This window comes from Patella vulgata, chromosome 1 (genome assembly GCF_932274485.2).
Source record: "Patella vulgata chromosome 1, xgPatVulg1.2, whole genome shotgun sequence".
NCBI classification, from domain to species: Eukaryota; Metazoa; Mollusca; class Gastropoda; family Patellidae; genus Patella; species Patella vulgata.
Genome location: NC_065879.2, coordinates 64,466,912 through 64,491,872, shown reverse-complemented (window position 1 = coordinate 64,491,872; position 24,961 = coordinate 64,466,912). Strand labels below are relative to the sequence as shown.

General features: G+C 32.4%; 2 long non-coding RNA genes across 2 annotated transcripts; one reads left to right on the top strand and one right to left on the bottom strand.

The window, feature by feature from the left end:
* Positions 1 to 1,865: 1,865 nt before the first annotated feature.
* Positions 1,866 to 6,789, top strand: LOC130013572 (uncharacterized). Its single transcript, XR_008788759.1, has 7 exons — positions 1,866 to 1,985; positions 2,626 to 2,749; positions 3,292 to 3,492; positions 3,883 to 4,017; positions 4,477 to 4,530; positions 5,274 to 5,394; positions 6,368 to 6,789. It is a non-coding gene; the product is annotated as an uncharacterized LOC130013572 (long non-coding RNA).
* Positions 6,790 to 10,621: 3,832 nt separating this feature from the next.
* LOC130010800 (uncharacterized) lies at positions 10,622 to 19,624 on the bottom strand. The gene is made up of 5 exons (XR_008786090.1): positions 19,341 to 19,624; positions 18,410 to 18,487; positions 11,934 to 11,995; positions 11,517 to 11,657; positions 10,622 to 11,263 (listed from the first exon to the last, which is right to left on the bottom strand). It is a non-coding gene; the product is annotated as an uncharacterized LOC130010800 (long non-coding RNA).
* Positions 19,625 to 24,961: the final 5,337 nt, after the last annotated feature.

Below are 24,961 nucleotides of genomic sequence, written 5' to 3'. Positions count from 1 at the left end.
CCAGAAGCCTCCTATTTTGCATTTTCGAGATATATTACCCTAAATATACTAAAAATATGGGGGAATCGGGTTTGGGTCACTGCCCTAAACTAGCTTTGGTGGCTCGAAGATCTTTATTTCACCAAATCGACAGACGTGTAAGGTATGAACAATCCAAATTTCACCAACTTCCTATGACCTTGGCTTATCGAGTTGTATCATAGAGATGTTCCTAGCACCCGGATTCAAGGCGAAATTTGTGGGTTCAATAAACAAAGGGTGCGCCCAAGCTGCATAAAAAAAGACCCAAACCAGCTTTGGTGGCAAAATGTTTTTTATTTGACAGAATCGAGGGATGAATAAACTACTAGACTGCAGAATTCCAGAAGCCTATGTTGATTTTCGAGATATTTTTACCGTAAACATACTAAAAATGTGGGGGAATCGGGTAGGCTCGCAGCGTACACGGTAACTTCTAAACTAGCTTTGGTGACAGATGCATAAGGTAACTTTCTATTCTGGCTTATCGAGTTATATCATCGCAAAGTTCCGGATTCGAGGCGAGGTTCGTGGGTTGAATAAACAAAATTCACCCATACCAGCTTTGGCAAAATCTTACTATTTCACAGAATCAATGGAGGAATTAAGTACTAGACTGCAACATTCTAGAAGCCTCCCATGTTGCATTTTTAAGATATATTACCTAGATATATTATCGAAAATGCAACATAGGAGGCTTCTGAAATTTTGCATTCAAGTAGTTTATTCATCACTTGATTCTGTGAAATAAAAAAAAAACCAAACAATTTTCCACCAAAGCTGGATTGAATACTTTTTGTTGCAAAGTGGACGTACCCTTTTCTGCGTGCTCAGTTAGCCCAGTGTGCGATATTTTATTATGGTTATAATTTTTTTTGTCTATTATATACACTTAGCATTAATATGTCCTAAATGTTATTTTCTAATATATATAATATATGGTAGCATAGGAGACTTTCTGGTCTGGGTATGTATAATTATAAAGTTTAAATATGATGTTGCTAATGCTAATCATAGTAGGTACTAAATATTTAGTTCTATGGTCTAGACTGCTGACTTCATGAATGTGAAGTGGAATTTAGAAATTATTAAGAAAAGTGATATATATGATCTTGTATTGGCCTTGGTCAGGGTCTCCAGTCGCTAGGCCCAGGTAGACACCGACTGACCGACCGTACACATTAACTTTATACTTTATTTCAATTTATTTATTTCAAGCATATTAAATTAATAATATAAGTAAGAGGCCCGTCTATAGCCACTGCCCAGCATGACTTGATTATTAATAATAAATATTTTAAGAAAAACAAATATATAAATATAATGAATTCAGTTCTTAGCATTGTCATTATTATATCAAATATTATTATTCACTCACTATATTATAATTAAAATGCAATTTGATGTCTGGGCAGTAGGTGACATGACTAGGCCCATCTTCAATAGAACTTTGAAGGCTTGAACTCGCCGTAACTAATTAATTAAGTACTTACATCTTAGATGTTAACACAAGGTACAATTTTGTGAATACACAATTACTGAGTTTGACGTGTACTTAAAAGATCCCTTGGCAGTTAGAATTCGATATAAGAGTAATCCGTAGCACTGCTGCCCGGGCAAATTTCCCTCATGGCACACTGTATGGCGTATGCCCGTCTTCCATTAGCCAAAGTTAGGTGCAAAAGAGTAGGACGTTAAACCCCATTTAATTTCATTTACTACAATCACCGGTATCTACGTGTTTAACTTAGGTTAGAAGTAGTTATACTTTATAGTTTAATAAATGCCATTTTTTCTGTTTCATGATTCATCACTAGTAGTTTTGATAACCAATTGGTTTCAAAGATATTTAGTCTATTTATTCCAGTATTTGGTAAATATTTAGGAAATTAAGACAGGTGAGCAAGTTACATTGTATTTAATTAATATGGCTTTACAAAAATGATGAAGCAGTTTCAGCTGTGAAGGTATGATTTTATTTTGTATTGTGATAGATTGCTTCATCAAACAAATTTTATAAATCACATTCTGGTTATAAAAGATATGCTCATTAACCCAATTAAAGACATTATTTAACCTAGAAAACTTACTTTATAATAAGCTCACAATTGTTAAAATGACAAGATACAGATATCTCGCTCATATTTCTGCCATTGCCGCCGTTGGTGACAAGTTCTGTATTCACATTTGACATATGTTAAGGGTTTATTTATCAGATACATAATAACCTGCACCACTGAACAGCTATCTAGCTGGTGTGTGCGGCATGTCCTTTACAAATGTATTAAATTATAAACTATATTATATGATAATGAAATTCAAATTTGTAGCTTTTGAAACGAGTCAAGCTTTGCTTGGAGTATGCCATAATGTTTTTGGCAACAATATATTTTTCGAATTTGAATATATTTCTAAATTGATGGTTATAATAGGTACACGTAGGATCCTATTCTTGAGCGAGTTGGAATTATACGTTTCTTTAATTAATATCTAGTTAATATCCATTTATTTCTATAGAATAGCTGAAATTAGATTGATTGATAAGCCATATCATGATTTTTTGATTCATAAAAGAAAATAAAAAGTAACGTGAACAAAATTTTTAAGGCAAAATTAAATGGAGGAGAAATAGAGGACACAGCAGCAACATCAGCTACTGGTCAAGTGAAACGTGGTAGAGGAAAAAAAAAAGAAGAGTAAAAGTAAAAATAAACCAAGAAAAAAGCAAAAGGTAAGAATAAGAGAACATACTTGAATAAATCTAGTGACAGTCAATTTTTTTTTTGAATTGTCAGGTATCCTCCCCACAGTCTCATATAACAACTTTTGGTCTTCGAAGGAATTATTAGTGAGCAGAAATTCGTCTATGTACTTGTGATCACTTGTCACTTCAGTCAATTATATAGAAGGATAACTCATGTTTTCCTTTTGAGTTTGTCACTTCCCTTTCTTGAAATCTTCATAATGCATCTATCATAGCAATGATCTCTGCATTAAAATTATGTTTGGAACGTGTTTACTAGTTCTATCACATATGTGATAATGACGGACGCCAATATTGTCCTTAAACAGTATTAGATTTAAAGTGTGTACATTGCCACTACAAGATACTGACACACAAAACCATATGTGGTAAATGTTTTAATTTAAAATAAAAGCACCGTTACGTGTATATATATATATTATTGACTGATAAAAATCAATACAACCATCATATATCACATATACACAAATTGTATGTACTTGTCTAAGCAATGAACAATTCTGTTTCAGTGGCAAGTTGGTGATCTATGTAGGGCAGTATATTCAGAAGACGATTTTGTTTATAATGCTAAAATAATCTCTATAGATACCAGTAATAATACATGTGTAGTACAATATATAGACTATGGTAACGAAGAAGAACAAAATCTAGCTGATCTTCAACGACCCAGCTCAAACTCATTCAATGATAAACTCACGTCTGCTAGTGAGGTAATTCAAAGGAGATGCTTGATTGAAAGCTTGTCAGTTCAGATATTGGTGTAGCTTGTTAAAGTTCACAATTCTGAAATACTATAGAACTTTCAGTTTGGTGTCAGATTTAAGAGATGGTTAATGAATTCACCATATTTTATGTAAAAAGGACCTGGGAGCCATAATTACTCCTGTAATACTCTTCATAGTGTGATCTCAGTATCTGAAAATCAGTTTTTCTCAATAGAGCACCTCATTATATTTCACAGTTTTAATATTGATCACGCAGATATTAAATATTTTTAAAGTGTTCTTTCTGACACAATTATATATCTGAATTAAGTAAGAAATATTATAGATTAAAGGAATAGTTAATTTAGGTACAGTTGTTGATGTTTTTCATTGTAGACTGAAAGTGTTGGTTATGAAAGACATTCTAAACATAATTATTCTGATGGACCAGATTTAGGAGCAGCTAATCAAAACTCCTGGAACTATCCTGGTTTTCATCCTCCACCTCCACCATTTCCAGGAATGATGCCAGTGAGTATAGAAAAACTTTGCTGGACATTGCTGCCTTTTAGCCAGTCTCTTTATGATTAGGGCCATCATTATTTAGGGAGAAAGATGTTTTGTATGTATATAATTTAATTGTATAAATATAATAATGTACATGTAATTATGGTCCAGAAAACCTAATAGAATATCTAATTTTGTATATATTTATATAAATGGTTTCTGAATTAGGCAATACTTGTTGTTTCCTACATTAATAGATTGAGTGGACACTGCATCAAATTTGATTTCTTCCGGCTGTATTTCATTTGCCTTAACAATACAAAGTCTGTGTATTTGTGCACGATTTTCCAATTAATCTTGTAGCCTAAAAACAGAACAAGTCCCATCTTTCCTTTGGTATTGTTGAACTACAGTTTCATTGAAGAAATTTTGATAGTCTTATATAATAAATATTTATTTAATACTATTGTTTTTTGTTCACAGCCACCATTTCCACCTGGTTCTCATATGCCCAGTTATAGAGCATCTCATTCACCAGTAAGTTATTAGTTTTAGCGTAAAGAAAAAAACAAAGTTCTTAATATAAAAGATGAGTCAAGTTTAATCATTTAGGTCTGCCTTTCCCAACAAATTTAAATTATTGTGTACCATGACATTGGATGATTTTTTATCCCATCCAAATGACTAGGCACACTTTCCTTGTCAGCCCTGCAGACATAATCTCTGAGTGACAAGTGAGAACCAGTCTTAAATATCCTGTCTGAAAAGCAGAATATGTATAGTATTTCAACTACGTACAGAAGTGAAATTTATGATTTTCTATCTACATATAATAAATTGATATGTATATCTGCGTATTGCAGGTCTTTTTCCTGTCTTCAAATGTTATGTAAATTACTTTTTAGACATTTATTCATAAGACAAGTCTATAATCAACTCTATAGACCATCTGATGGCTTAGATATTGAATCAATCAGACAATGCCAGCCATATCTTCGTTAAACGATATGCTACTACTCCTTGAAACTATTGATTGAATGACTGAGATTTGAGACTTTGTTTATTGTTGTGGCAATGGTACTTGACAGTCGAGAATATGAACGGTTAATCAGCCAAACATGAAAAATGAAAATGAAGATATTTGACTGAAATTTTCAATATATTCATTAATTCATTGAACTATTATAACAAGAACAACCAGCGCTTTCTTTAATTCTTACATAATGCATTAAGATGTATTATTTATTCATCATTTACCTTTATTTGTTTTTGTTTTCGAGAATACCTTCATTGCCACCACCTCCACCATTTTTAGATGAAGATGTAGATGACGATAATGAAGCTTTATATAGTATGTTAATATCTTGGTATATGAATGGTTATCACACAGGATACTATCAGGTACATCAATTTTCGGTCTTAAAATATTTTATCAAATTTCATGATTAGAAATTAAATCTAAATATAATTATTATAATACAGAAGCTTCAAAGTTTATTAGTATAGTCAGGGGTTGGGAAGAAAAACCAAGAGTAACTGAAGACCTAGATCTGTGATGAAGCTTTCAGTCCTAAATATATAGAGAATCTCCTACCAGTCTTTTTTGATATCAAAAAATATCAACACAAGTTGATAAAGTAACAAAAAACGAGGCTTGCCAAGTTTTTTTTTTACTTTATCAACGAGTGTTGATATTTTTTGATATCAAAAAAGACGAGTAGGAGATTTTATTTATCACCCAATTTCTTCTTACATACGCAAATAGATAAATATAATTGTTTGCTGTAGATTTCACTTTTACTGAACATTACGGCGTAGTGATACATCATTTTTTGACAGCAATTCAACCATTGCAAAGTCCTTTATATTGACCCAGTGTTTCCATCTAGGTCAATTGAATAACAATAGTTCATTTTTAATAAAAAGAAAATTACTTTTAATAAGAAATGAACTGTTCTTTGAAAATAAAAAAAAAAGTAGTTCCTTTTCAACTGACCAATCAAATTCATGTAAAGCGATATCTCCTAAGGAGATATCGCAGTAGATTATGAAATATATCACACAAGCAATATCTACTGTAGAATGTATTATTGGGTGATAAAATATTATACATACTGGATTATTTGCTTTATCAGCTGATTTTTTTTTTTCTCTCTTGAAATTGTAAATTAATGTACAAAGTACATGTGATTCAATCATACTTTACTTTATCAATTAAAGTCTCTGAATGGCATTTGAGGGATTGAGAAATATTGTGAAAGTGGAATATTGTGAAATCAGTCCAAAAATGGTATTTACAAAAATATGATCAAAATTTATTGCTGTTGGTCATTTTAAATATTCTTTTATTCATATATTTTGTTTTATTTCCCAGGGTTTAAAACAAGGTCGAAGTCAAAGTTTGGGTAGAGTGAGTTCTAGAAGTGGTGTTAGATAGTATAAACCTAGTACAGGTATTGAATTCTTTGGAACGTGACAGGAATTGCATTGAACTACATACTAAGATCTACATAGGAAATCACAATATAGAAAAAGACAAAGTGCCATGAAGGAGATTCTAAATCTTGTTGTGGTTCTTGGAAAGTAAAGAACATTTGTGGAATGTTTTTAAAAATTGAAAGAATCTTAAACATTGTTTTTATTGTGTGTGTAGAATAAATTTGAACAGAAATTTTGTTCAAGTGTTACATAGGGCTAGAAATTTGTCATTTTTTGGAGGAATCTAAGAGGATTCTCATGTATGGAATCTGCGCTAATCCTCCGAATCTTAATTAATAATACTGTCTAAAAAAACAAAATTGTGTTTATTGTGTTATCCTAAACACCAAAGTACAACAACAATGATAAAAATAAAACAATTAGATGGAGTTATTGGTAAACACTTAAATTGTGTCAAAAGTAATATCCAGAAAATGCCATAGTCAAAATAAGCTAATACAGCACCATGGCATTTCTTCATAGGACAATTTGTAGTCTTTTGTCCATCACGTAATTAGTCACGTTACTTGCAAAAGTTTTTATTCATTCGTCGATGATAGACAAACGGCACAATGATCATGTGACAACCATAACTAAAGTTGCTATAAAATAAAGTTATGTATGACTATGATATAGCCTTCAATAATATTTTTAAAATTAAGTCTCTGTCAGGATGTGTATAAAATAAAAAATCATAATGGTCAACACTATTTAGAACTGGTTTATTGACCTAATTCCAACCGATATGTCACGTGTCATTGGAATTCGCCATTCGAGATTCTGTTAGGAAAATATCCACTGTTTCTCTCTCCGTGTATTCAATGTTCTATCAGGGAATTATATTCAATGAAGATTTAAATTTACCTAACAACTGGTCAGTTAATCCATCAATGTATGATCCAGTTGTTATTTTAATATCTATCGGTACCTGGAATTCACACGGACGGAGCGTGGAAGATGCGCGATTCGCAAACCATGCCGAGATTGTCTTCATTCACCATGTGGCGTAATTACTGAACTTACTTGGAGTCATGTTGATAAAGCTAGAAAGGATGTGTGAACTGTGGTGATGGGTAATATTTTTGTAATACAGTTTAAACTGGTATGGAAAACTGAGGTCCATCCATGTAGTTGTTGGTGTGCTTTCTTTGAAGGTCATTTTATTTAAGGGGAGGGGGGGGGGTGGCCGAATGGTTAGCATGTACGTGCTCGTTGTATCATAAGGTCTGTCATTAAGTCAAATAGCATGGTTTCGATTCCTTGGTTGTTTGTGACAAGGAGTAGGGTCGCCTGTCCAACCTCGTGGGTTTTCTCCGGGTCCTCCGGTTTCCTCCCACTGCTAAAGACCCCTACGCGCAATCGAATTATTGAAATAAAAAATTGAACCATGCTTAGACCCGAAGTGACCTAGTTTGTGTCGAGTGGAGGTTAAACCCCATTTCTCTCTCTCTCTCCAAAGTCTTAACCAATCAAATTGCTTATCGCTCCTTAGCCTAAGCAGAAAATTCTCACCGTCAAACTTAGTCAAGGTAATGATATAATGATTCAATATTCAGAGTTCCATCGCTCTCACTTCTTTATGACCAAAGTTATCGTGCTCCAAAGCATCAACCAATCAGATTGCTTACCGTAAGCAGACAATGTTCATCATCAAACTCCACCAAGGCATTGAGCTAATGAACACCTACACCAAGTTTGAACATTCTACCACAATTAGAAGTAGAGTTATTGTGTTCAAGTCTTGACCAATCAAATTGCTTATCGCTCTGCTTACCCTAAGCAGAAAATGTTATTTATCAAACTTAATCAAGGTATTGATGTAATAAATCTATACACCAAGTGTCCCCACTCTCACTTAATTAGAACTAAAGTTATTGTGTCCCAAAGCATCAACCAATCAAATTGCTTATCTCTGCTTACCCTAAGCAGACAATTCTCATCTTCGAACTCCATCAAGGCATTCTCCTAATAAACACCTACACAAAGTGTGAACATTCTAACTCAATTAGAATGAAAGTTATTGTGTTCAAAAGTCTTGACCAATCAAATTGCTTATCAAATGCTCATTATCGAACTTAGTCAAGGCATTGATGTAATGAAACTATACACCAAGTTTCGTCACTCTCACTTAATTAGAACAAACGTTATCGTGTCCCAAGGCATCAATCAATCAAATTGCTTATCTCTGCTTACCCGAAGCAGAAAATGCTCATCTTCGAACTCCATCAAGACATTGACCTAATAAACACCTACACCAAGTCTGAACATTCTAGCTCAATTAGAGAGTTATTATGTCCCAAAAAGTGTGACGGACGAACCCATTTTAATAGGCGGAGGAAAAAAAGAAGGTATTTCTAGTTTAATTTTTATTTTTCAAAAGTTTTGGTACATGCATTAAATTGTCCAGTAGTTTCTATACTGTACAGGCCATATAAAAGGTGTCATACATGTATATTATTTTATATTATATAATAACAATAGGCACACCTTATTAATATTCATTTGTTATCAATTTTTTATATCGTGTACATATTCATAAAAGCCTACATCAGATATACAATGGCAGATGTGACCATTGTGGACTTTATCATACATGTACTTGTATGTTATATGAAAGTCATTGCACATATGCAGTGTCAAATTTTGGTATAATATACTCTTCAAAAAAAGTAGGGGATATTGAAATGCCTAAGAACTTACCGCCCCAAGAGAACCACTGAGCTGCACATGCGACACACAATAGCGCCATACACGTGGGAGGGGTTCATTGTCAAATTTGACACTTCAAGGAAGGGTTGATGAAAACTGCTGTGTGCTGGTTTATCTATCCATGTTTGCTTTCCTATTGGTTCTTGCATAAGATTTACTGTTTAGCGTATCTTTGCTTTAGTGTGTTACGTTTAATTTGATCGGAAGACGTGTTCGTCAACGTCAACCGACAACAATGCAAGAATTGGCGGTGGAACTGCAAGAGGAGTGGGTCAGATTGCCCCGAATCGTGATTGGACGGTTGATAAGGAGCATGCCACGGCGAATTGCTGAATGTCTGAGGATTGGTGGAGCAATTATTCATTATTAAGACAAAAATCAAAAAAGTCCATTTTCACTTTTGACAGTGTATGTATTTGCGAGTGAAATGGGGCCGTCAGATAAGCCGCCCATATGAACTGTTTATGTTCATGTGTAGGCAATTGGCCTGTTATTAACATACACTGGTTACCTCTAATAAAAACAGCAGTGCATTTCTGCAGTTTTGTATTGTTTCTGAATATCCCCTACTTTTTTTGAAGAGTATATTTTATGACTACTGCATTTTAATGATAAATATTAAGTAGAAGAGATTTTAATAATAATTGATATTCCTCCATCATCCCAAATGAAATCAACTGGGATGGATTATGCAGGAAAAAATGAAAGGGACTATATAGCTAGAACAAACTATGAAGTATATAAAATTATAAAAGATTTAGAAAATGCTTAGGGTAATTGGAATGTAAACTTTCATTACACCTGTTAGGACCTGTCCCCGAGTTTACAAAACATTCACAGACTTAAGTTAAGAATTTAATCAAAATTAATGGCCTTATTTTAACTAAAATATAACCCTTAAAGGGTCAATCTCGATTATATTTTGGAGAATAAAACTGCTTAATTTTGTGTTAAAAGCCCTTAAAATCTTCTACCTTAGGGCCGAGCATCTAACTCAATATGCATGATACATTTTCAAACAACTTGAACCCATCCGCCTTCATCTGGAAATGGAGACCAGTGTCTCAAGCTGTATTATACAGTGTCTGGATAAAACCATACTTTTATTTTATAAAAATAAGGTGTAGGTAAAATTTACCTTTCATTATCAAGTACAGCACGTGGGTCATGCACTGTATAGACCTCTAAAGGGACGGCAATAGATTATCAGGTAACCCAAAGAAAAAACTGACCCGAAATTTTCAAAAGGTTACGTGTCCAGATAAGCGATTTTGATGTTCACGTCCAAACGACTCAACATTTTGAGCTGAAATTTGAGACAAGGTAAATACACCATTTCTGAGACTGTTAAAATCAGAATGGTCCCTTTAATAAAACTTTTGTTGTTTTAATGTCTTGACTACACCCCCCCCCCCCCCAAAACAAAAAATATGTGCAAGGTTTTGTGTTTCTGGATGAAAGATATTTCTCATAAACAGTTATTGAAAGTTGAGTAAATTCTTAACTTAAGGCTAAGAATGCTTTGTGAACTCGGACCTGATAAACTAAATACTTTGGATGACGCAATCTGCCAAGATTACATTAAATATAAACTGTTTCAATGGCATTTAGTAATTGAACTAGAGTATACAGGTCACAATTCTATGGAATACAATTACTGTATTGATAATGACTAGAGAAGCCTAGTCGAAACGTCGCTCAGTAATAAGCAGTAATTGTATTCCATAGAATTGTGACCTGTACACATTAAATATATCTTTAAAAAAAGTACTTTTGAAAAAGATTCACAATTTTTGACATTTTAAAATAATGAACCAATTTCTGTTATTTTGATTTTAAAATAATATAAATTTTAATTTTAGGGCCCTATATGTCAGAGGTGTAAGTTAGACACAATAATGTTGCCTGTTATATCACAGTATTAGTCTTACACAATTTCTTTACATGATCAATTGGTCTCATTAACTTTTTTTCTTTTTACTTGTTCTACTACTGTCAAAGTTTAATCTTTTTCTTGAAGAAAAAAACTTATCCATTGTCATTTGATGAGGGTCCTTTTTTATTTGAGGCTTCTTTTGCTTTTCTGAAATGACAATTTAAGAATAGTAAGTATCATCAGAAATACACAAGTTCATTAAACTTAACGAATTGCATAGTAAAATCGTGAAAAAAAATATATATTCAGCTCTGACAAATTTATTTATAATGTAATTTAACTCATTTGTGGGTGTGTCTAAAATCCAACTATACTTGATTGAAGTTGACAAGGCTGTCAATTATAGAATTCTGTGAATACGAAATGATGTAAATAAATTAAAGAAATCAATTATTTTTACCTGAAGACTTTTGTTTTACTTTTTCGTCTTGCTGTTTTTCAAAGTCTTTAACAATTAATGGGAATTTAGATTGTAACAGGCACTTTTCTGTTTTAATTGTGTAATTTTCAACACTGTCACTCTCATTAGGCCAGCCATCATCTGAAAAGAGGAATTGGTTTTTACATAAATCAAATTGCAATAGAAAATGTAGATGCATTCTGTATCTTCATATTTTAAAGATCCTGATCAAATTGATATAAATAAAATACATCAATTTCTATATTATAAGACATGATGGCATAATAAACACTCTAAACTAGTCTAAACACCTAACAAAATAACTCTTCATATTTTAATTAAGCAAGAGCTAGTTTTTCTGCATCAATGTCATTATGAAATGTTGCAATTTTATATTCTGAAATAGATAGTACTTACCTTGGATAGACCATTGGGTTTGATAGCAAGCTTTAAAATTATCTTGACATGACTTCTCAATCCTATAAATATACACAAAATAAATCTACATGGCCGAAAAATTATTAATCTTCCAGAGCACCACAAAATACATTTACATCAGTTAGGATTGGGTGACATATGAATAGATAGAATGAATTTCCGGTATATGTTTGCATAAAAATAATATTTCCACTATTAAATAAATTATTCATCACTCTGGTTGTTCAGTCACATGAATCAACACCCTTTCTGTGTTACTTTTTGTGTGTATCTCATTGATATTTGTTTCTTATACTGCCTAGCAAAAAAATCCTCATATGCTGGTTTTTCAGTCATAAGAACAAATATTCTTGAAGATAAACTATTAATGTTCATAATATGTGTTGTTTGCTAGTAAGTATAATAGCAGCTAGCATTTCTGTTGGGAGATTTATAAATGCATGATTACATTACTCCTGTTTACATACAAGAATGACTGACTGAAGGTGGTGAGGCAGGGCTTTACACCATGCTTAAAACTTTTAAAATAGCTGTTTGTGATTTGAATTTTACATAAAATATCAAATTTCTCTTTGCTTAATCCATGCTAACCTGTACTCAGATTGATTTAATTAAGAAAACAAAATCAAAGGATCCATCGGATTAAAACAGTTCCATCAATTAGATTTTGAAAAACATAAAGATTTTTAGGACCTGAGCTACGACCGAGGGTTAACACCTTTAAAATACAATAATATGCTATTCCAAAATAAATAACCCTATCACCCTAAATAATCATGCGACTGATCCGCCAGCATGAGGTCCCTAATAATGTGTTTAAAATCCTAGCATTTTTGCGAACATTCAAGACAAAACCATTCTTCCTCTAGAGGTTCACTAATTATTGACACACAATGCCAGTGAAACCAATATTCACATTTGTTACAGAAAATAGTCGGTGGATCATACGAGCATTTTAAATTACAAACAGAACAACTGAAAAGGTCTTTGGATTTCTTTTCTTTGGATAGAAATTCTGAAGCAGTCGATGTTTTTCTTGAAATTTTCTCAAATTTAGCTTTCGCCAAATTTCTTAAACCAGGTTTTCCTTTCGACTTCACTATATCTTCTAACTCCTGATCAGTTGCGTTGTTTAGTGCACACAAATTTCTTTTGCAGTCGTTTTCATCGATTTTCCTTATTTTTGTACAGCTGTTATCAACAATATTGGGTATGTGGGCAATAAGCGTAGTTTCTCTATCTTTTTCAGCCATTGGACGTTTTTTCAATTTCAGCTTAGAATGAGAAATTCGAGAATGTTTTTTAAGTTGGTTTTCATTTTCAAATTGAATAATGGAACCACTATCAGAGAAACATTTGGTACATGTAAGTAATCTAAGGTTGTGAGAAATAGATATATGTTTTAAAAGTTCAGTTTGTGTTTTACATGTATAAGGAGGTTTTTGATTTAACTGAATACAAGTAAAACATAGGCTTCACACATTCAGCCTGGGAACTATCTATAGCTATCTTATTTGCGGTTTTACTCTTTGTATCAATACAAATATCAGGCACGTCATTATTTATATCAATGTTTTGTGTATCGGTATCTGTAACTTTAACTGAATCTTGTTCTGATGACTTTAACGTAATGCCCAAAGATACCATTGCTTATTGTACTACCTTATCAAAATTTATGCCTCGACTGGCTATTGGGATTCTCTTTCTACCACCATGTCTCTCTTTAGAATTATCTGGAAATACAACATTTGGTTTGTATGGATCTTGGATCCCATCACTCAAATTTTGACTAGGGACTGGTAATAATAAATCATACTTTGGATCTTTTACACAGTCACCTAGTCTACGATTCCCTTGATTGTGTGGAAGACGCGTAGCTAAATTTCCCTTTGGTCTTGATATTCTTGTGTGACTCTGATCATGCAACACACTAAGAATTTTTCCTGATTTTGCATTATCTATTTCTTTTTCCTCAGCTTTATGTGACATTAATTGTAGTGCAATGAGTGGGTCATCTATTGAAACATTTGCACTGGAACCAGTATTTAAATTTGATACATTAACAAGTGATGGGAAAAACAACTGACCTTGATGTAACAGAGTATCAATAGTAGAAATGTTATGCTTGATAGCTAAGCAAGCGTACAGGTGTTTGCAAAGGTATGGCTGACCTTTGATAATAAAAGCAGTGCATGAACATACTCCTAATGTTAAATTTACAATGTGTGAATAAGATTCCATAAAATTTTGGAATTCGATAGGTAAAAGATCAAATAGATGATCATGCATTATTTGAGTTACTTGTACATCTAATTGTGATAGTATATTTTTACATTTAGAGATAACATTGTAAGAATGATCATTATCAACACTTTTCGCAGTATCAAATATAGATTTTTTTATTTGTGAGGAGGGAAATTGTTCTCCAATATCAAATACATGGTTTGTATCAGATATTTGACCTCCAGTAAAATAGTTATCTTGAACACTACTAGCATCCGAGGTACTACATGAATGCGATTCACTTCTGATTAAAGCCCAACCTTCCTCAAGATCTATCTTATACACAGACCCCTTCAGGACAAGATTCAATGCTCTGTCACAAATTGTACGTTCTAATGGCTTGTTTATTATTTTGCCCTTCCGAAATAAACTGTCAGTACTAAGTGTACGTTTACAACTATTATTATCATCTGGAAGAATTCTGTGCAAACTCTTTTGAACGAAACTAAACATTAATCTATTCAACTGACTATTTAAATAAGTACTGTCAATATCAAGAAATTTTCGCTCTGTGACATTATCAGTCAAAATAAGTGGGTTGCGGCGTTCAGATGGATTTGCTAAATACATCTGTTCAGCTGTGAATGATTTTGACCATAAAGAGCAATACCAATATTTATTCAAGTAATTTATTAGGTCATTTTTTGAGGAAGTAGACATCATTTTATTTGGTATAATGTCTTGAATAAAATGTAAATAATTATTTATCAAGATCACACGTGATTCTTGATCCCATGCTCACATTACACATTTAAAGCCAGTTTCTAGCGGTCTCAAGAATAATTTGCTTTGTGGATTCTCTACAATGTTCCGTCTAAAGGCTTGTAAAGAATGAAAATTGCATAGAATGGAAATTAGACCAATTTGATCAACAGCACTTCTTGTAGCAGAATCTTTATCATGCTGTATGGTTGGTTTAAAAGGGTGTGACAAAGCGCAAGATTTTATTGTAAAAAAGCCATTCATATCATCAAAAATGAAGAGTTCACTTGGATGATCACAATTTGGATCATTACAAGGCACATTGGCTAGTAATAGTTTAAGAGACAAGGCATGTGCTGATTGGGTCTCTCTATTACATATAGCAAATGCAGCTGCGCGACCTGTATTCATTTCATCACAAAATGTGAAACATGTAGTTTTAAACCTTGCTGCCATAAAGTCGTGTTTTACATCCATTCCGATAAAATTACCCAGTTTCCTCAGAAATGAGAGACTTTCTTGTGTAGCAAAGATAATGTGATAGTCTCTATTAAGGTTATCATTACCTCTTTGAAATAAAAGAACAGACTCATAGTTGGCTTCTAATAATTTTTCAGTGTTACGCCAATCTGAACCTGGCAAAGGAATTTCATCTTGATTTTTCAAACTTAATTTCACATCATGCCTGTCAACTAACTGAACTCTATTGGAAATTTGTCTTAGGTTAAAATTTGCGTCCTTATTTCCGTATGTAATATTACCTGACACATGTAAATTACTTTGGATATTAGTTGCTGATAAAATTTGTTTTGGTGTGGCTCTGACATATATTCTCTGTTGATCCCAAAAATCTCTAGTTGAAAGTGTTGGTCTAGACTTCTCTGATTTTAAATCTGATGGATGAAAATTATTATTTGAATTTTTTTCATATATTTTCCAAACATTTAAATTGTTACTAAATATTTTAAGTTTGATTTCCCAACCACAGTTAAAATGCTCATAATTAATTTGGCTGACTTTTTTAGAAGTAGATGTTAACATCAATTCAGCTGGTCTCATAATTTTATGTTTGTAGAAATATCTATAACAAGCATTGCAATATGCTTTACCATCAATTAAAGACCAAAGTGGACTGGTTTCTACAGTACAATTTGTACACTTAGATTTAATACAAGAAATTAATGTATCACATCCAGGACAACTTATTTCATCTCCATTAAAACCAGAAATATCTTTAATAAAAGCATTATGACATTTGGTCTTGCAAATATTAGATTTTGATGCACATTTAATATACATAGTAACAACTGGAACATTTTTATCTGAATATGTATCTCCTGTTAACTGATATATTTCATCAAATCTGTGTGTTTTACCCCAGTTATCATTTTCAGTGACAGAAACTTTCATTGTGTTTTTAGTTTGGTAAGTGGATGTTACACCTGAAGCAATTTTTAAATCTTTAGTAAAATCAAAACCAAATTTATCAAAATAGTTATTAGTATTAGTTCCTACTGTTACTTCCCCGCATTCTTTCCACATTGGATCATCTTTACTTTTGACCCAATCATAGACTGCACGGCTGTAAAAAAACGAACGGATGTTCTTAATTGCTTCCGGATCTCCTAATCTTTCTGCGGTACAGGGAAATGATTTTGTTATAAAATTACCAGTTTTCAAAAAACATTGTAACTTCAGTTTATTTGACTGTTTACAATAATAAACAAATGGCTGCCTTCCAAATATAGTCTGAAGTTCAGGTGTTAACGTTAAGTCTAAGGACTGTTTGTTTGTATCTGACTTTATCTTATTTTCTACCCATAATAATGCACTTTCACTCGAAATAAATTCTTGTATTTGATTCATCGTATATGAATCCTCTTTTCCTGAATGGGAACACTTAAAACTTTTAGATAAATATCTATGAGTAGATTTCAATTTATATTTCAATATAAGACTGGATGATTTCTTTGAAAATACAATTAAAGGAGCTCCTGTCACATAGTCATTTATGCATGAATTGCTTATATCTTTGCTTGTAGTTGTAACATTTTCTTTTGATTTAGTTTTGTTTGAATTACATGGAAGTGTCTGTTTACCTTTTGTTTTGAGGATCTTTGGTTTAAAACCAACAGGTACAAAGTCATCATCAGAATCAATATTCTGTTCAATTATATTAGTATCATTATTGTTTATATGTAAGCTTATTTCTTCATCAGATTTTTGCAATATATTATTTATGTTTATGTGACCAGTCATTAACCATGAAATGATTGCAAACCGAATACTTTTCGCATGTAAAGAAAAATCTGGTATAAAGTGTTTAAATGCTTGTACTTCATTTGTAATATTAATATCATTAGCCTGTTGATAGGTAGTTGACAAAATAAATTTAAAAATGTCTTGTCGAAGTAAAAGTACAGTTATCCCTAATATAACAGACGGCCCACATACTGAACCGCAACTCTGTTTTGGATATAAATAGCACATTTCTTCACATGCATTATGAGGATGGCCATTTAAGTTTGGACTATGAGCTATTTGTATTTCTGCCATGCTTAAATTGTCCAACAAACTTGAATTATAGCCACTAATAAAGTTGTTTAAATTGAACATTAAACTATCTGGTAATGCTAAACCTAATGTATCAATATAAATGACTTTATTAATAACTACATCATATACACAGAAAGAAAAATGATTCCCATTGATGATTTGTTCTCCTGTATCAATATTTATATCTTTCCCAGCCAAATATGTGATTGTTTCACCAGTACTTGAATGGGTTAAGGATTTCACACATAGAACAAAAACAAACTTTGTTATGTTAGGATGCTTAGTATACAACCTAGAGCCTGTATTTTGAAGATCATGAATGGAATTTAAATAACCAACATAATCTGAGTCAGAAATACAATCTTTTAACAGTTCAATAATTTTATCAATCACTGAATCGCTTAGCCATCTATCACACAACAAAGTGTTTAATTCTGACACTGGCAACTGATAATTACCAGGAATTTTTGGTTTAAAAGAATTGGGATTGTTCTGGAGAATATTTTTAAATTCAACAACCTGTTCATGGTTGATATTGTCTATCGGTGTAAATAAGGGTTGCCAATTCAAAATGTATTTATTTTCATTTTCTAATTCTTGTCTTAAGCTTTTAGCAATGTAAAAATCTCGAAAAAGCTTGATCTCTTCAAAACTGAAATTGCCATATGGTAAATCTACATAAAAATCTTTGTCATTACCGGTATTCAAAAGCCTGATAATTTCATCCAAATCTTTTATTGGGGGCATGTATTTGGAGTCTTCACATTTAGAGAGTTTAATATGTGCTGCGTTTCGTTTAATATCATAGAGTCAACAGATAACAACAGGCAAAGTTTTATTGGGCAAAGACAGATTAAATCTACTACTACTATTTTGTAAAGCCATATTAATTAAATACAATGTAATTTGCTCACCTGTCTTAATTTCCTAAATATTTACCAAATACTGGAATAAATAGACTAAATATCTTTGAAACCAATTGGTTATCAAAACTACTAGTGATGAATCATGAAACAGAAAAAATGGCATTTATTAAACTATAAAGTATAACTACTTCTAACCTAAGTTAAACACGTAGATACCGGTGATTGTAGTAAATGAAATTAAATGGGGTTTAACGTCCTACTCTTTTGCACCTAACTTTGGCTAATGGAAGACGGGCATACGCCATACAGTGTGCCATGAGGGAAATTTGCCCGGGCAGCAGTGCTACGGATTACTCTTATATCGAATTCTAACTGCCAAGGGATCTTTTAAGTACACGTCAAACTCAGTAATTGTGTATTCACAAAATTGTACCTTGTGTTAACATCTAAGATGTAAGTACTTAATTAATTAGTTACGGCGAGTTCAAGCCTTCAAAGTTCTATTGAAGATGGGCCTAGTCATGTCACCTACTGCCCAGACATCAAATTGCATTTTAATTATAATATAGTGAGTGAATAATAATATTTGATATAATAATGACAATGATAAGAACTGAATTCATTATATTTATATATTTGTTTTTCTTAAAATATTTATTAATAATAATCAAGTCATGCTGGGCAGTGGCTATAGACGGGCCTCTTACTTATATTATTAATTTAATATGCTTGAAATAAATAAATTGAAATAAAGTATAAAGTTAATGTGTACGGTCGGTCAGTCGGTGTCTACCTGGGCCTAGCGACTGGAGACCCTGACCAAGGCCAATACAAGATCATATATATCACTTTTCTTAATAATTTCTAAATTCCACTTCACATTCATGAAGTCAGCAGTCTAGACCATAGAACTAAATATTTAGTACCTACTATGATTAGCATTAGCAACATCATATTTAAACTTTATAATTATACATACCCAGACCAGAAAGTCTCCTATGCTGAGAAATAAAAGACAACTGTTTGTAGATAAAAATAGGCCTATAGGCCTAATAAGAACGCTGGTAGTGGTAAACGAAGTCCTTCTCTCTACTTCTAGCCTAGCGTTCAGAAAGCGCGAAACTCATAAGATATTAAAGCGCGAAGATACTGCTCTAATAATAGACAACATTCTTCTTTCGATTCTCGGGAAGATAACTATTGTATGAAAGAATAAGTAAACCGGATATAGACGTCATTGGTCTCGAAGTTTGTCAATGCCGCCTTTGAAGTATATACCAACTGGTCGTTGATCCAGTATTGTGCCAACCGTAAAGCTGCACTACTTTGTTTCACGGTAAACGATGAAAAGATAAAAGGTATGCCGAGATAAACTGATTTCAACACTGGTTTAATAACATTTTAACATTTTAAAGTACTTTTCGTCCGTCTTGGGACTATTCATAAATAATGCCATTGTATAAAGATGGACAGTATAGTATATTTATACATATTTACATAGTAACACTGTGGTTTTAATTGGCTATAGTTACCATTGTCTATGGTTACATAGTATATCGTTAACTAATTGAAAACATGTACACACGTGTGTTAATCTGTAGTATATGGGTTCAATTTTGGAACAATGAGAGGAAGATAATCATGGGATAGATTTAAGAAAATTAATGAAGCTAATGGCCAATTGTTACTTATTGACTATTAAGTCGTGGAACGTATTTTTTTAATAAAATGGGTTTCCATTAATTTCCTTTTCGTTGTGTCATCGACTTTCATATATACATATATCAACACTAAGCAGGATGTCATTTAGATAAGAAAGATATATCATATCCCCAGCCATAAATAAATATTTACGTGTAAATTTCCACATCAAGAACTCTATATCAACAATAAGCAGGATGTAATTTAGATAAGAAAGATATGATATCATATCCCTAGCCGTAAATAAGTATTTCCGTGTAAATTTCCACACCAAGAACTCTGTGGTGACAGAGAATATAAGTGATATTGTTATAATACATTATTGAAGGTGTACTGTTTTGTTGACATTGACAATTAATTCGAGTTAACAAAATAGTCTATAAAGTCTAGTATTAATGGCGATATTAGCGACCTTTGAATTAGGCTTGCTGTCGTACTGTCGCCTCGGAAGTTGATGTAGTCTCTACTTTCAAGGTCACTTTTCGACTTTCGTGTTTTGAAGGGGTGAAAAGTAGAAATTATGAATGGTAGTTATAGGCTTCCATAAAATTGAAAGACAAAATAAACATTTTACCATTGGTTCACGAATGTCTTTAAGTGCCATTTATAACAAGGGACTCGAAGGACGGGGCTAGATATATTCCACAAGTAATTCAAACGGTTACGTCATATTCCTATCTGGAGAGCATGCGCAATAAATACTAAATCAGTTTATGTACATTCATATTACATTATTATTTGTGTTGCGAACCATTTGTGTCAATTTCTAGGTCCTAAATATTAGCGATTTAGCTCCTTTAAATAACAAATACATGTAGATTGTTTTGGGGTGACCTTTTCCCTGTATGTAAATAATCAGTAAATGATAATTTTGGATCAAATTTTCTTTTACTGATAATTGATAAGTTCGTAAATAGTATTGTACGATGGATCAATAGGCAATTAATATTTCGATATTGAACCCTTTCTATAGAAATCAATATATAATTGACAAGAGTTATACAATCGTAATGTGCTCAACAATCCTTGTTTTACTTATGAATATTAATCTCCACAAGAAAAAGTTCCAAAATCATTTAATTGGTCTTGGTCAATATCAAAGTATATGAGTAAAATAATGTAAGATATTTTATACCCTGGCTTAGACAAGCTGCTGTAGATATTACATCAAATTAATAAGCTTATTATTACATTATGTAATATTTGAATCAATTTTTTTTATTATATTAAATTGTTATTAAATTTGTTTATCTCTGTGTTTAATTTGATTAGTTTTTCTTATTCTCTTATTCAAATCTTATAGAATCTGATTCCAAACCCATCTAGCTTTAGTTTTACATTCTAAATATAGAGCAGTGTAATATGACACTTATACAATAACCATCTGAATAGATAATAATTTGGCGACAAATTATTGTCTTTGAGAGGTTGATGACAGGATTCTCTTCAACAAATCTTTGAGTTCACATTCCCAAACATGAAGAAATCTGGCTGATTTCTAGTTGGTCTCAAGACTGTATAAGTACTGTATTGTGTTGACAAGACATTAAATTTCAATCTTTTTCTCTTCAGAACAGTGTGGATATTTTTATGAAAAAATAATGAAGTCAGTGTTGTTTTTATGAAACTTAAGATATATGGGTGTAGATACATGTACATGTAAGTCACTAAGTAATCTGTGGAATTCCTGCTCAGGTTAATAAATTTGAGATCAGTGATCATACAATGGGTATGATGTATATGTGACAGTCAATGTCTACAATCAGGCAATGTGTACAGTGCCTGAAATATACCAGTCAATGTGTACATTGCCGGGTTAGGGTTTAGGGTTAGAGTAACCCTAAACCTATGGATTTTGATATGTTGCAATACAGGTAACAAAACTATAGCCAGATCCACATGTACGTGTACATGTATGCAGCGACAGATATTACTGATTGAAAATCACTGAGTCATAATGAAATATATTGTCATATTGGGGGGGGGGGGGGGCAAGAACTTGACAATTTTGTGGCTTTTATCTGGCTATGAATCATAAATTTATACGACCACAAAGGACAGATATTTTTGTACTTTGGACTTTTCAAACTTAATATTATTGTTATCAGGGGCTGACATGGGAACTCTGTTAAACTCATATTCATCAGACACTACAATTCCTCCCTTTTTACTTTAAAAGTAATCTACATGTATTGCTTTTAAATCTACAAATATTATACCTATGAATAATAAAAAAGAATTGAAAACAAATATCGTAATTAAAATGTAAACATTACATGCATAATGATAAAATATAAAGTTTCAGTAAATGAATATTGTAGATAAATCCTTGCCTTGGATTAAGAATTATTATAATACTATAAGACTATTTAACTACAAACATGCAACAAACAAATTAACAATCGTCATTTAACCATATCAAAATCTTGATACCTGTTAGGCATTCGTCTCAATCTAGTACTAGTAGGACGTAAATTACATTCACGTTCTGACTTATGTAAATCGGTAGAAGATTGATTACTATCTTGATTAGGTATACTATCTTGATGTACAACATTTTCACTAACATCACTCTGATCTAACACAGTATTACTGCTATCATTTTGACCAGTTGTCTTTTCAATAATAATATCATCAAAATCAAACATTCTATTATTTTTAGACTCAGAGCTTGCAGAACTTTCACCATTATTGAAATCATTAGTACTTTGATTCAACTTATCAATAAACTTTTTAACATGCGTCGAATTTCTCTTGTACCTCACACCTTGTTCATTTTCTACAGTTACACTATTACCATGTTTAGATATGACATGATATGGATAAGCTTCAAAATTTGCCATTAACTTATTCTCAGGCTTTTGTTTCAATAAAACTAAATCACTCTCTTTAACATTACTTTCACAAGCTTTTCTCTTACAGTCAGTATATATTTTCCCTTTCCCTTTACGCTCGGAATCATAATCCCTAACGGCTAAATCATCAGGGGTATAATCAAAATCATCCAATGCTGGCAATTTTGTTCTAAGTTTACGTTTAAACATTAATTCTGCAGGGCTAACACCAGTAGTACTATGAGGTGTGGTTCTATACATCATAAGATATTTACTTAATTCCTCATGCCACTCTCGTTGTTCAATTTGAGCAATTTTCAATCGCTTAAGCAATTTTCAATCGCTTAAGCAATGAACGATTCTGTCGCTCAGCCTCGCCATTTGCCTGAGGCCATATTGGTGTGGTACGCCTATGCTTAATATCATTACATTCTAAATAATCCTTAAATTGGTCACTAATAAATTGAGGACCGTTATCAGTGGTAATAGATAGTGGTAACCCATGCATAAGAAACATTCTCTTAAGACTAAGAATAATTTTATCAGATGTTGTGGACTTCATCCATTCCACCTCAATATAACGACTATAATAATCTACGACAACAAATAAATGATCACCTGAAGGTAAAGATGGAGTCATCAAATCTGCTGCTATATGTTGCCAAGGTCCATTAGGTAAATCAGTAGTTTTCAATGGTTCCGGAGATTGTGTTACGCTAACAATTTGACATGACTTATATGATTTACAAAAATTATCTACATCTTTATCTATACCTGGCCACCAAACCTTAGATCTTAAATGTCTCTTCATGACAACAATACCAGGATGTCCTTCGTGTGATAATGCTAAGACAGTATCTCTTAATTTGTTAGGAACAAGAATTCTAGTACCTCTTAATATTAAATATCCTATTACACAAAGTTCATTTCTAATTGCTAAATAAAATTTATTCTTAAGCTTATGCCATACACCAGTTTTAATACAATCTCTTAAATTTAACAATTCTTCGTCCTTAGAAGCAATGCGTTCAATTTCACGAGTAGATAGTGCTTTTGCTGTAGACATTTCTGCAACAAATTTAACATAATAATGATCTTCGGTTGAGCTATGCTTAGAATTATGGTTTTGAGTTAACCTTGATAGACAATCAGCAATATTGTCTGAACCCTTAATATAATGAACATTATATGTATAAGGTTGGAGTTTTAATACCCAACGTTCTATCCTTGCGCTTGGCTTAGATCGCTTGGAATAAATAAATTCAAGAGGCTTATGATCAGTTAGCAAATCAAAATTGGTACCATATAAATACATATGAAAACGTTCACATGCCCAAACTATACCCAACGCTTCTTTCTCAGTGTGTGAATATTTCTTTTCGACTTCGGTAAGTGATCTACTTGCATAAGAAATAACCCTATGTTCACCTTGTTGTTCTTGAATCAAAATTCCGCCTAAACCCACAGGACTAGCATCAGTAATAACAAAAGTTCTATCATGCCTATTAAAATAACCTAATGTACATGCACATGCCAAAGATTGCTTTAAATTATTAAACGAACATTCCTGTACATATTCCCAAACAAAAGGTTCATTGCAGATTGTAGGCATTTAAGAGACCTGACAAGCTCCCATCTGTACGTTGCTAGATTACTTTGGAATTCCCAAAATTATAGCTATGTTTTCTCCCTTTACTGCAGACACGTGAACAGTAGCGTCCAATCAGTTTTGACACTAACACACTCAAATCAAATATAGCAACCTCCCCGGAAAACTTTATATTAAACGAACGTTTTAGCTAAAAAGCGCGAGACTTGGTATTTGTGATAATCGAGGAATCTGATAGGTTCTCATGCTGGGTGAATATCGAATCAAATTAGTGCCAAAATATTCAAGGTATTTACATAAAGGTCTTGATAAGATGTATAGAGTTAAAGCAAGATCGAGCTTTCTATTGAAGATGGCTACATGTACATGTAGGCTGTGATTGACAGATCTTATTTAAACTTGTAAGAATGCTATAATGCCAATTTATTGTAAAACAATTAATATTTAGATTTACTT